We start from the raw sequence: 12,681 nt of genomic DNA, 5'->3' as shown, positions 1-12,681 counted from the left end.
GTTATATGTTGTTGATGAGTATGTTATAGGTTAACTTGTTGTTGTTATATGGTACTTAGCTTGATGATTAGGTCATATGTCATTGATGATCATGTTATATGTTAACTGATTTTTGTTATATGCTAGTTAACTTGAAGATTAGGGTTATATCATTAATATCTTGATGTTATATATATCATGCTAAATTGGATTGGAGTATGTAGATGGTTATGGTTACGATATTCTGGTATGAGACGACATATTTGTGATGACTTTTCACACGTGTTTGTTATGCATGAACAATAAATGCTTATGATTTTATGATGTGAACATGTTGGTTAGTTAGTGTTATGGATATCATGATCTTATTTATGTTTGAGTTGAAATGTTGTAAAGTTATATCTTGCTAACTAGATTGATTATGCAGACAAGATAACCTCCCCTGAGGTACTCTAAGGTATGAGTTTTCTTATATAGTATACTTAGTGCTCCATTCTTGATTATTTCATCTATTTGATGTTGAGTGTTTGGTGTCTATCATGTCATCTAGTTGATTTATTTAAGATGGTATGTTCGCAAGTTGGTTGAATGTTTGAAAAGTTTCATAACATGAGTATGTGTTCCAATGATCTTGTTTTGAGATGATTGTACTAACACATATGTGTTGAGACAGTTGATATGTACTTGAGTATAGTAGGTGACAGTTGTAGCATTATGTCTAATGATTATGAGTTTAATGGATTATGACATTATTTTTTGTAAAGGTTGATTTCAAATTGGTAGATATGATTGTCTTGTTATTTGGAATGTGTTATTGACATGGGTAAATAGTTGTAGGAAACATGATTGGTATTAGTATGACAAGGTAATAGTTGATATGTTTATAACTAACAATTGGGTGATGTGACAATACATAGTAAGCCTCGATTGCAACAAGGTAAAAAGGGTAAAAGAAAGGAATTGGACAAGAATTCCTTTAGCTATGTTTGGAAACCCTAATTCCAAACGAATGGATGCCTCACATACATGAAGCCCTCTTAACCTTGATTTTGTCTAACATTATGTGGGTATGTGCTATAGTCACGAACATGTACTTGACAGGAATATTAGCCAGCCTCTAGTTGCAGGTGGATCTGTCAAGGGAATTGGAGTCCCTTGAGAGATGGTGTGGATGTGTTCAGTTGCAAGCAACGTGTTTAGCACAACAAAGTAAGGTAACTAGTATTTCATTATGTTTATTTATGCACTGACAATTATGTGTTTATGGAAATATGATGCAGGGGATTACATGGCAAGGAAATTGCCATGAAATTTTGAAGAAGGCTCAGTTTGAGATTTCCTTGGGAAGCATGGGGATTGCGTCATGGTGTTTGTTGTTAGTCTTGTGCTTTTGGTTTTTGTGCTTGTTATGATTGAACATAGATTTTTATGGTGTCTAGTGCATAGCTATGCCACTTTGTTTGCGGTGTCGTATTGTTGTTGGTTTTCCATGGTTTTCTTCTTGTTTTCTTCTCGGCCTTTCCTTTATTGTTTTGAGTGTCTTGGGAATTAGTTGGGAAAGGAGAAAATTTAATGGAGCTCATGGAGAGTTGTGTGGTACCTGAAAGGTAATGTAAGATTCAGATGAAGCTCAATGCATGAGTAAGTGTAGTGGAAGGTAAGACTATGATAGTCGGTAGGACTCGTTGGGTCCATTATGTGAAATGGACGATGGCAGTACAAATATGAGAAGGGTAACCAGAAAAGGTAAAGTAAATGGACCTGATGTGTCGATTGGTTTGACCAAATTGGGAACAGTGGTTCTCAATGTTTTGCATGGTGTGCACAAATAATGAAGTTCTCTTAACCTGGACCTTATGTCATCTGAAAATTATGGTATTATCATGATTATGCTGATGTTTATATATGTATACATGTATGTATGTATGTCATTGTCTAACAAGATGATGATTTTTTTGTTATATATGTATGTATGCATGTATGTATCTATGTCACTCTCTGATAGGGTTATCAGGGATTGTTCATGTGGAGGAATTATTTCTTATGTAGGTAAATGGCATGAAGATATTCCTGGTTCATGAGGAATCAAGTGGGAAGAGTAGCCTGACACATCTACGAGGTCAGTGTCATGTGTTTATGAGTTGATATTATGTGATTATATTATGTCTATGTTATGGACAGGTTATACCAAGGGATGCATCAGGAAAATGAAATTTGTGTTGTCTATGGCATGCTAAGATAAGCATGGATGGCAAAGAGCCACTAGAAGCAAGGTTACCTAGTAGAGACAATGTGGTTTGGATGTGTGGTACTATTGTTGTGCATATGTTGTATATGTTGTACATGTTGCATCTGTGATGTTTTGCACATGTGGTGTTGTGTATATATAGTGTGTGTACATGTTGTTTATGCAATGTTATGTACATGGTGGTACAGATAGTGTTGTGTGAATGTTGCATATGTAGTGTTGGGTATAGACAGTGCTATGTACATGATGGATATGTGGTGTTGTGTGCATATGGTGTTGTGCACATTTTGGATATGCAGTGTTGTTTATGGTGCTATCTACACGTTGTATATGTAGTGCTATGTACATATGGCATTGTGTGAATGTTGTACATATGGTGCTATGTACATACGGTGTTGTGTGCATGATTGTACAAGTGGTGTTCTGAGCATGTGCTTCCGTGTACATGTGGTACAAGTTCCACTGTATGTAGGTGGTGTTGTGTACATGTCGTGCATGTGGCAATGTGTACATGTGGTGTCTTGTACATGTCGTGCATGTGGTATTGTGTACACATTGTACAGGTGGTATGATGTACATGTGTCATTGTGTACACGTTGTGCAGTTGGTATCGTGTACATGTGATGTTGAGCACACGTTGTGGAGGTGGTGCTTTATACAGGTGGTACTATGTACATGTTGTACATATGGTATTGGGGTACATGTGGTATTGTGTGCGTGTCATAAATGTTGTGTTATGTACATGTGGTACTATGTATGTGTATTGTGTAGTTGTGGTATCGTGACATGCATACTCATTGTATTGTACTTTGTGTAGTACATGTATTTTGTTGTGTTGTACGCTAGGTGTAGGTACATGTATTGTGTGGTGTTCTACATCGGGTATAAATGTATGAGTTGTGTTGTATATCGGGTGTATGTGTATGCATTTGTGTCGTCACACGTTGTGTGTGGATGCATGTCTTGTGATGTACATTGTGTATGTATATGTGTTGTGTTGTATTGTACACCTGGTGCAGGCGTATGTATTATGTTGTGTTATACACTAGGTGAGGGTGTGTGTGTTGTATGTTATGTGTAGGTGCATGTATTTCATGGTGTTGTATGAAGTGTGTAATTGTAAGTGTGTGATGCACACTATGTGTACGTGCACATGGTTTAGGAGAAGGCACTGGGTGTTTGTCGAGTGTGGAAACCTATCCAGAGTGCGTATGGAATAAGGACACAAGTAGAAGCTAAGGATGGATTAAAGAATAAGTATCAATATTTTATTTTAGTTTTATTATGCATGTGATTTATGATTCCGGTCCATGATGATTACATGTGATCTATGATTCTGGTTTATGATGGTAACGTGTGACTTATGATTTTTATCTATGATGGTTGTGTTTCGAGCCAACATGATGTTACATATTTATACATGATGATTTGGTCAAAGATTCTAGTTTGCCTTCTTGTGATAGGAAGTAAATAGGATTACGGGTGTACCTTATTGATGAGCTACCAATGAGGTATGATTTGAATTTATTTCAATTTATTTTGAATCTAATGGAAGTTATGTGCTTGGTACAGGAAGCACAGAAATTCCTAGTTGGGTGGTTGAAACCAACTGCAAGTATTAGTAGCAACAAAAAAATAAATTGGAACATGCAGCAGTATGCTGGTAAAGAAATTCAAGAGCAGGGCCATTGTGGGACACTAGTACCCAAAAGTGTCCACTAATTTCCATGAGCATGCTATGACCGGTATGATGGTTTGATGCAGGTATATTCCTTGGTTTTGTATCTTCTGATGTGAGGAAGCCTTGCCAAGGGAAGGACTGCCCGAGATGGGTGTGCCAGTGCAACTTGGAAGGTGAGTGACTTCACAAAAGGGGTTGACCAGATTACTCGAGGGATAGTGTAGCAGAGAAGGGAAGACCAAGCAATATATATTTTTTGGTCATTAGCATTGCCAAATGGAATCAGATGCACATTGGGAGTGCGCCCTGGAGCAATGAGAAGAGAATTGTTCATTGAGAGGACAAGTGATGCAAGATTGTAGTGTTGGACATTAGATGTAGATTTGACCTTACAATGGATTCTGTACTTCCTGGGAAGGAGTTGAATCATGGTATTACTTTGACGGTGGAGGTGTTAGCCTCTAGATTCCCTTGTTGTGGATGCATGAATTGTATCCTTTTATTTGTTGGTTGAGAAAATGTGCATATGTGTATATGTATGTGTTATTTTAAATACCGTATTGAACTAGATTTATAAAGCTCCATAGACAGTATGGTTATTTTCTAGTCGAAGCAAATGTGTATGTGTATATGTGGTTATTGTAAATATCGTAATGATTTGTGTTATAAAGCTCCAGTAAACAGTATGCTTGTCATGTTTTAGTAGTGGTCATTGTAAATACCGCAATGAGATGTGATATAAAGTTCCATGGGCAATATGTTTTGTTTTCAACAGTTTTGTTGGTTATAGGTGTCATTGAACACTAAGGACGGTGTTCCCCCAATTGGGAGGGTTCTATAACAGCCCTGGTTAAAAACCCACGTAAAATATATATAAGGCCACGATGATGGGACACGTATTCCATGTTGAATGTTGGGCAAAAACATATTAGTGGGTTTTGATTCATTTTATTATGGCTAAGGGAATTGGCAAAGGCAATGGCTAAGGTTTTGGAAAGGCGTGAGGCATTAATTGACATTTATTTATGAAAATAATGGAAATTAGGAGAAAAAGGATGTGAAAGGTCATAGGTTGCATCTGACGAGGAAAATGAAGGAAAATAATAGAAAATGAAGAAAATAGAGGCCTCATTCATAAAAATGCTTGTAAGGATCAACTGGCAAGCTTTTGACAGGTTTTGGTGGATCTCTCTTCTATTATCTCTCTCATAATCTTGGATACTTAGAGTTTTCTTGGGGCACTCTTGGAGGGTGTGGAATACTTGGATTTTTGGATCAAGAAGGCAAAGGAAGAGCGGGAAAGCGCAAGAGGGCATCGAGATCGATATCTACAGCAGTTTTTCCTACAATTATCAAGTTGCATGTATGTTTTCCTCACTAGTTTTGGCATGCATGGCACATGCACGTGGTTTCTTGGTTATTATCTGTCACTAGCATGGAGGATTTCCTGGATTGACAGTGGATTTGCCTAGCCTTTCCATTTCCTGGATAGCCATGGAGATTATGGGTTTATTTCCTTTTTTTGTTTTGGTTGCTTCTCATGTTTCCTTAGCTTGGGTTGAGTTATTAATTCCTAGAAGCCTTGGTTGGACAAATGCTCTGGAAGCCCTGTAACGACTTGGGTTGAGTTACTGGTCCTGTAGCCTTGGTTGGAAAAATGCTCTGGAATCCCTGTAACAACTTGGGTTGATTTATTAGTCCTGGAAGCCTTGGTTGGACAAACAATCTAGAAGCCCTTGGTGGGTTGAGTTACTAATCCTGAAAGCCTTGGTTGGACAAACGCACTAGAAGCCCGGAAACAGTAGTGGGTTGAGTTACTAGTCTTGGAGCCTTGGTTGGAAAAACGCTCTAGAGCCCGGTGGCAACTGTGGGTTGATTCACTAGTCCTAGGAGTCGGGTTGGAACAAATTCTCTGGAGACCTCGAAGGCTAGGATAGAAATCCAATCAGATGATGGTTTTGGTGATGTCTAACCATGAGGTGGAATCATTTTTTGATGGGTTGAGATGGATGCCCTCTGGAAGCCTTGAATGGTTTTTAATTGATTTTTTCTATGAGATCCCACTTTCATGCTTGGAATATGGCACGAGGGTGAATGGTTGAAGAGAGATTTGGCTCAGTCATTCTATGGTCAGATGGAATGTGGAAGTCCCATCTCAGGTTTGGATTTTTCATCATTAATGAAAGGTTATTTATCCTAGTATTTCTATAAGTATTATGATGGATTATATGTGGTGTATATGGCTGTGATTTCATTGATATTTTTTTCCCTATTATGTTGGTTATGTATATGTTTTACAACAGCAGCTATGTATGGCTCTCATCATGTTTTGACTTGCGAATTAATGAACAATGTATTTATTACCTAATGGATGGAATGGTATTTAAAGTGATAAGGAAACAATGCTTCATGGTGAATCTCAGATAAGTTTGATACCCTTCTGCTCAGATCCATCATTTACACCTGTAGGTTGCATATTTACTAAGTGTTTGAAAAAATTCCTGTCATGGTTAGGCTTGGTTAGGTCAAGCCCTTAATCAAGTTTGATGTTAGAGGCTTTTCATTGGTGCCATTTATTGTCCTAGAAAGTCTTATCAAGTTTTAGGATTTGGTTTGGAGACTATTCCTGAAAAAGTGGCTTAAATCTCGCAGTCTCTGGCACAGAACTGGCTGAAAAATACTACAGTCTCTCCCTTGCAGGAATTGTGGGAGTGACTATAGGGTTCTAATCACATGCATGAATTGTCATCGGAGATCATTTGGTTTTAGTTCATTGAAATGCTAGGTTAACTCAGAAGTTGGGCACCTAGAGTGGTGGATTAGCTCCTGGGGGTCTTGAAGCACCTGAGGAAGGTCTGTAAGGTCTTGTTTTGTCGTCTTGGTTTCCTTAAGGTTACCTAGGAGGTTGAGTCTTATCATAGTGGAATTTTGTTGCATGTTTACCCCGGCTAGCGGTTGCTTGGGTAGATGTGGGAGGAGGGTGTTACAAACCCTCTAAAAGTCCAAGCCCTTTGCTTGAGTTATGAAGGCTTATTTATAACAAATGATAATGACCCAGAGCTTCCTCATGACTGTTTGACTTCCCCAACCTATGTAATTTCTATGTGACTCTTTATTTCCCACATGTGTCTCTTGGACTTCTTTTACATTAAACTTCTTATTCACAAAATAAAAAATACATCAAAACGGTGGCTATATAGGACAAAACTATAATAAGACAAAACTCCTCATGTAGGAGAAAGAGACAAATCAATGGCTTGAAAATGAAGGTCATTTGTGATGTAGGAGTGTCATGCTCTAAACTCTACTATGATAACTCTAACTCTAACTAGAAGCTCTGAATGTACTACATATTTACCTCCAATGCATCTAATAATATCAATTTGGAGCTTGACTGTATAGTACTCCGCAACATGGATAACTTCATGTGATTCATGTCTAGCTCAATTGCATATTGTAGAACAACATTCTTGGTCACCTCCAAGCCTTCTTGATTTACTGCTCACCTGATTTGTTCAATGAACTCTTTTAACTCCTGTATGACGACATCCTTACTCCTTATTTCTCAAAGTGAACCCACATAAGGTATTATATGTTTTCGTACCAGAGACTCCAAATTTCGATGTAGTCGAACATAAGTAGTTATGGTGTCGGTTTCCTGTTCACCAATATGGGTGTAATTTTGAGTATATAGCCTTAATTGTGCTCTATCGACCCTTAGTTTTTATCCTATATTTCTTGATAAACCACTTGGGAATGTTAAGACACTTAATGCCCTAATCCTACATCAAATCGACAGTTGTGTCTGTAACCTTTATAACCTTTAGGATTTTTTGAGATTTCTTTTGAATGTCAGCTAGGGCCACCACCACTTCATGTAGGAGAACCATCTCACTATACACTTGCTTCATGGTGTCTTCCATCAGCTTCAATTCTTCAAGTACGGTCATCTGTAGCTCTGTTGTACTATTGATGGTAGAAGACAACCTATGATTTTCTATGGCAAGATGATCAATATGTTGTTTTGCAGGAGCTAGCTCCTTTCACAATTGTACATTCTCGCTCAAAACATACTTTATATTGTATTATGTTGTTGTCGCAAAATTCACATTTTCTACATTGAGTGCTTGAGGATTCCTCCTAGTGTTGGATGCTATCACCCATTCTATGGCTATATAGATTAGAATTTCACAGTCATTGGGAAAGTACCTTCGCCTTTCTTGTGCAATTCTCTTCTTCAACTGGTCAAAAGTAAAACTAGATATATCCATATGCCTATCATCAAGTGGAGGAACAAATCCCATTTTGTTGAATGGGAGATGGCCAAAAATGAGAGGAGGATTTGATTGACTACTTGGCTCACCTTTAATCGCTTCAATATCTTCATCCTCTTCCATATTTGCTTGAATATCATGGGCTATTTCTTATTCCTCCATTTCCTACGTAGGTTCCTATTCTTATTTGTTCTTAAACTCTTCTTCCTATAGTTGCTTCTATTATGCCTCGTCTTTGCTCTTCTCCTTTCCTCCTCTACTTTTTGCTTCTACAAGTGTTCTTCTTATTGTTTCCTTTGTAGCTCCTTTGCTTTTATTTTCTTCATTTCTTCTCTCTTCCTCAAAAATTCATATTGCTTCTTCTTTTCTTGTTCTTCTTTTTATTTGTGCTCCTCCTCCCTCTTACGTTCTTCTTCTTGATGAATTTTTTGTTCTGATCTCTTCTTCTCCTCTTCCCTTTGGTTCTTTTATTGCTATACCTATATTACACCCTTGCATAGTGGATCATCCTTTAACTTCCTACTGCTTTCTTCTATTGGATCATGCTTTGGCATCTTCTTTGATATTTCAATGTCAACTTGGGCAGTCACTACCTATTGAATCTCTCCCATATGTACATTTGGTACCTGTGGAACATGGGAGGGTGTTGCCTCATCTTTGGCCTATTCTTCCTCACTAAATTGTACCATTTCTTGATTCTCTCATCTTTTGGAATGGTCATAGGTACATATGGCCAGTTGTACCATATCTTGGTACAATGTTGTCTACAAATTCTTTTAGTATCATATCTATGAAATCCCATTAGTCCAAAATGAAGACGCTTGAGTTCTTCAATTTCAACATCAGCCACCTTGAAGCTCTTAAGCTCATAAAATCCAATCCGTAAAGGAAAAATGGGCCAATGAGACTTCTTATTCCTCTGAAGTTGTGTAGACAAACCATTTTTCAACTGATAGGCTAAATCCTGCAAGACCACCTTATTGGTCACAAACCTCAACATAAGGTGAGGGGAAGTCTAGAACCCGCACTCTGATGTATGTGCCCTATGGTGAAGTGAACCAGTCGAAAATCTCATAAAGTTCCTCCTTTGCCTAATTTTTCATGAAGGGAGGTTTAACTTAAAATATAATCGTATAGAAAATTACAAATAAGTGCTCAACTAGTTGTGTATACATTCCTCGAAAGCTTACTTTTGCCAACAGTTTGCAATGGAAATAAACATGCAACCTTTACTGAGGATTTTAATTCCACTTAATTCTTGTGAACTCTAATGGGCACAAATTCCATCTAGCAAATAAATGGACATGTAAAATTCTAGTGATTGTCTGGCTTGTAAAGTTGTCTTGGCCTGTTGTATGTTGAGTTGCAGTTCATGAGAAAGGATATCAGCCTAGTTGAAGACTTTTCCTTTAGACAAAACTAGGTTGAGTAAATAAACCTAGTTCTCCTCAAATTATTATGCATTCTTCTACCCATGGTATATGTATCATATCACCATAAGATATTAGTAAACCTTTCTCAATGACTTATTCCTGTAAACTACACTTGGTTTTTGGTGGAACTTCACAAGCTCTTGCCATCGTGACTTGAGAACATCCTTGATATTCAAATTTTCCCAAGTTGCATAAAATTGTGTATTGAAATATTTCTTGGGAGTCACCATCTTGTAATAGCAATGTAAGTCATGCGGATTGGAGTTGGCAATCTCCTTGCTGCTTTCATTGTTAAGAACCAAATTCCTGCTATCCATATGTAAAAAGATGCATTTGATAGATTTTGCACAAGGTAATACTCAGAATCTACATGACGCTCTATGCATTATGGACCTATTGATGTTTACGTATACTTATTTATCTTCTAAGTTTTCCAGGAATTTATTTTACATGAAAACATATTTTATGTCTTTCCATGTGACTTTCAGGGATTTATCAATTAAGAAATATGTATCTAATAGGATGGAAATAGGTGGTTTAGAGCATTCCACTACCTCCTCGGTACTATTCTTTAAAGTTTACTTTGATATAGCTTGTTAAGTGGTAGGAGGCATTGTTTCTGCAAAATATGAAAGGTAAATGTATTATGTATGCTCAGCACCTACAAGTGGAAAACTTCTCATGGTGAAAAAATATCAGTTTCTAGAAATCCCCTAGATATCACATGCAAACTATGTAAAAGACAATGATTAAGGAAAGATCTGGTCAAACTGGAAGAACAAACCTATCAAGAGTGACACAGGGTGGCTTTACTAGCAACTAGGAATGCACATTGCACAAAGGCAAGGAAGAGGGCACATGTCAAGATCACAGTGTGCAGACAGAGCTTGACTGAGTCTTAGAACTGCACCATGCACTCTTGAGAGAGAGGGAAACTACTTGGGCATAGGTTGCATCAACAAGGGACAAGGAGGGACACATTGTTGACTAAAAGTTCATTTTGCGGCAAGGAGGCTCAGTGAGGTTGTTGGTCGTAGTTGCAGTGGGTAGAGATGCCTCACTATAGCTTGGAAATGCACTATGTGCTCTCAAAGGGAGCCTTTTCTGTTGGGCACAATTTTCCATCCTAGAGGGAGCTTATTGCCCATAAGTGTGCTCTACTCAGAGACAAGCTCAAAACTGCTAAGTGATGATCAGCAAACAAGTCAAGAAAACAGTAATAGTGAGAGAGTTAGGTTGCAAGTGTTTATAACTCCTCTCACAATCATGACTAGAAGGTGAAAGGTCATGGAATGCGAAGAGTCAGTATAAATGCCACTTACAACAACAAGATGACACTTGTAGGAGAAATAATGAATGAAAATGACACTCTGTATGCAGAGGGTCCCTAGTTTCTAGGAGAGTGTTATGCATGCAAGTAGGGAAGGGTGTGTGTGTGAGAAAGAAGGGTGTGCACTAACTAGAAGAAAGAAGTGTGCAGTTATTTTTATCAAAGAGTATGCACTTACTATGGACAGGAAGTTCATACTCACTAAGGACAAGGAGTGTGCTCAATTGTGAGATAGAAGTGCACTCAACTGTGAGAAGGAAGTACGTTATGGGTCGAAAGAGTACAATTTCTTCTAACAGTGCATGTGTAACCATTAATTTTAGAAAGTGTGCTTTCTCTAGGAGAAAAGGTTGCACTTTCTTGCTTTTGTGTGGTGTACATTTTGAGTAGAGAAAGTTAACACTAAGTAAAATAAATCTATATCTTTTCCTATCTTTAGAAAGATGACATAAGAACTACCAAAGATAAAAAGACGACACTTAGAAAACTTTGCTCTAGGAGGAGAAGTGACACTTAGGAAGGATGGTCAACACTTAAGAAAACATGAACAAATGACCAGACGACACTAGGTATCTTGAAGCAACGACTCATGAAAACATATGTAGGCTCCAAAATTGAATAAGGAAAAAAATTTGGAGGGTCATTATCACAGCGAGAACACTTCGAGACACACTGGAAGAATTCCATCTTCTCTGTTTAGGTCTCACCTTAAAGCATGAATTCTTATCCCTTCCGAAAGTATTGATTCATCATGTGGATTTCCTTGGCTTCCCATTTTAACCTATTTATACATGTAGTTTCCTTTATTCCATTTACTCGGTCAAACATATTACAAATATTTCCAGACCACAATTGTTTCAACCTAGGAGAGGGAAATATAGTAATGTGAGTTAAAGATAATTAGAATCTTAGCTTACATCTCTTATGTTTCTCTATTGCAAGTAGGCCTGGACAGTACCCCAGTGGAGACACTAAAGGAACACAAGCATCACTTTGATGTCAGTGAGCCTGTTCAGTACTCTAGCGAAGTTTCTTGCTTCACCTCCCTGCGCAGGACAACTTTCTCTTCTTTCCCCCTTTATTTTCTCTTGTAAGTTCAAATGTGCTTTGGAACTTATTATTTTACTAGGGTGGAAGAGGGAACCCAATTTATCGATGACAGGAGAGTTTGATCCTTCGAAGGTAGTTATATATACCTCTGATATTGATTTCCTCGTTATAAATTCCCCCCTTTCCTTTCTCTATTCTATTGGATCAACGAGAAAAACACAATTCAATTAACATACCGAGTCTAGGAAAGAAGATGCTAAATGGATGTGGGCAACATGGTTCTTGTTATGGATTTCTGGTTAAATGGATCATATTTTCCATCCAAACATCACTGAATTTGACAGTTTTATAGGCCCAAACAAAGAATAATAGTAACAAGTTAGCCAAGAGTTGCACGCCACTACAATTTTCCTTTCCCATATCCATCCATATTATCTTGGAGATTTACAAATCACCTTCCATGTAGAGCCTTATTGAAAACAAAGACATGAACTTGAAACAAAATAATAAAACATCAAACACAAATATGAAGAGAAAGCAATGTGATGCAAGCTTACTAAATAACGAAAACCTAAACGAAACTAAGAGGCTAGAAGGTAGAGACTAAGTAAAATGAAATTTCCAATGCAACCATAAAATCTACTCTTCACCCTTCAGTCGAACTATATAAGAGAGTAAATCAAAGA

This window comes from Pinus tabuliformis, chromosome 6, assembly GCF_031772625.1.
Source record: "Pinus tabuliformis cultivar Carrire ecotype Pingquan chromosome 6, CPIR1, whole genome shotgun sequence".
Lineage (NCBI taxonomy): Eukaryota > Viridiplantae > Streptophyta > Pinopsida > Pinales > Pinaceae > Pinus > Pinus tabuliformis.
Note: the sequence above shows the minus strand (reverse complement) of the source record.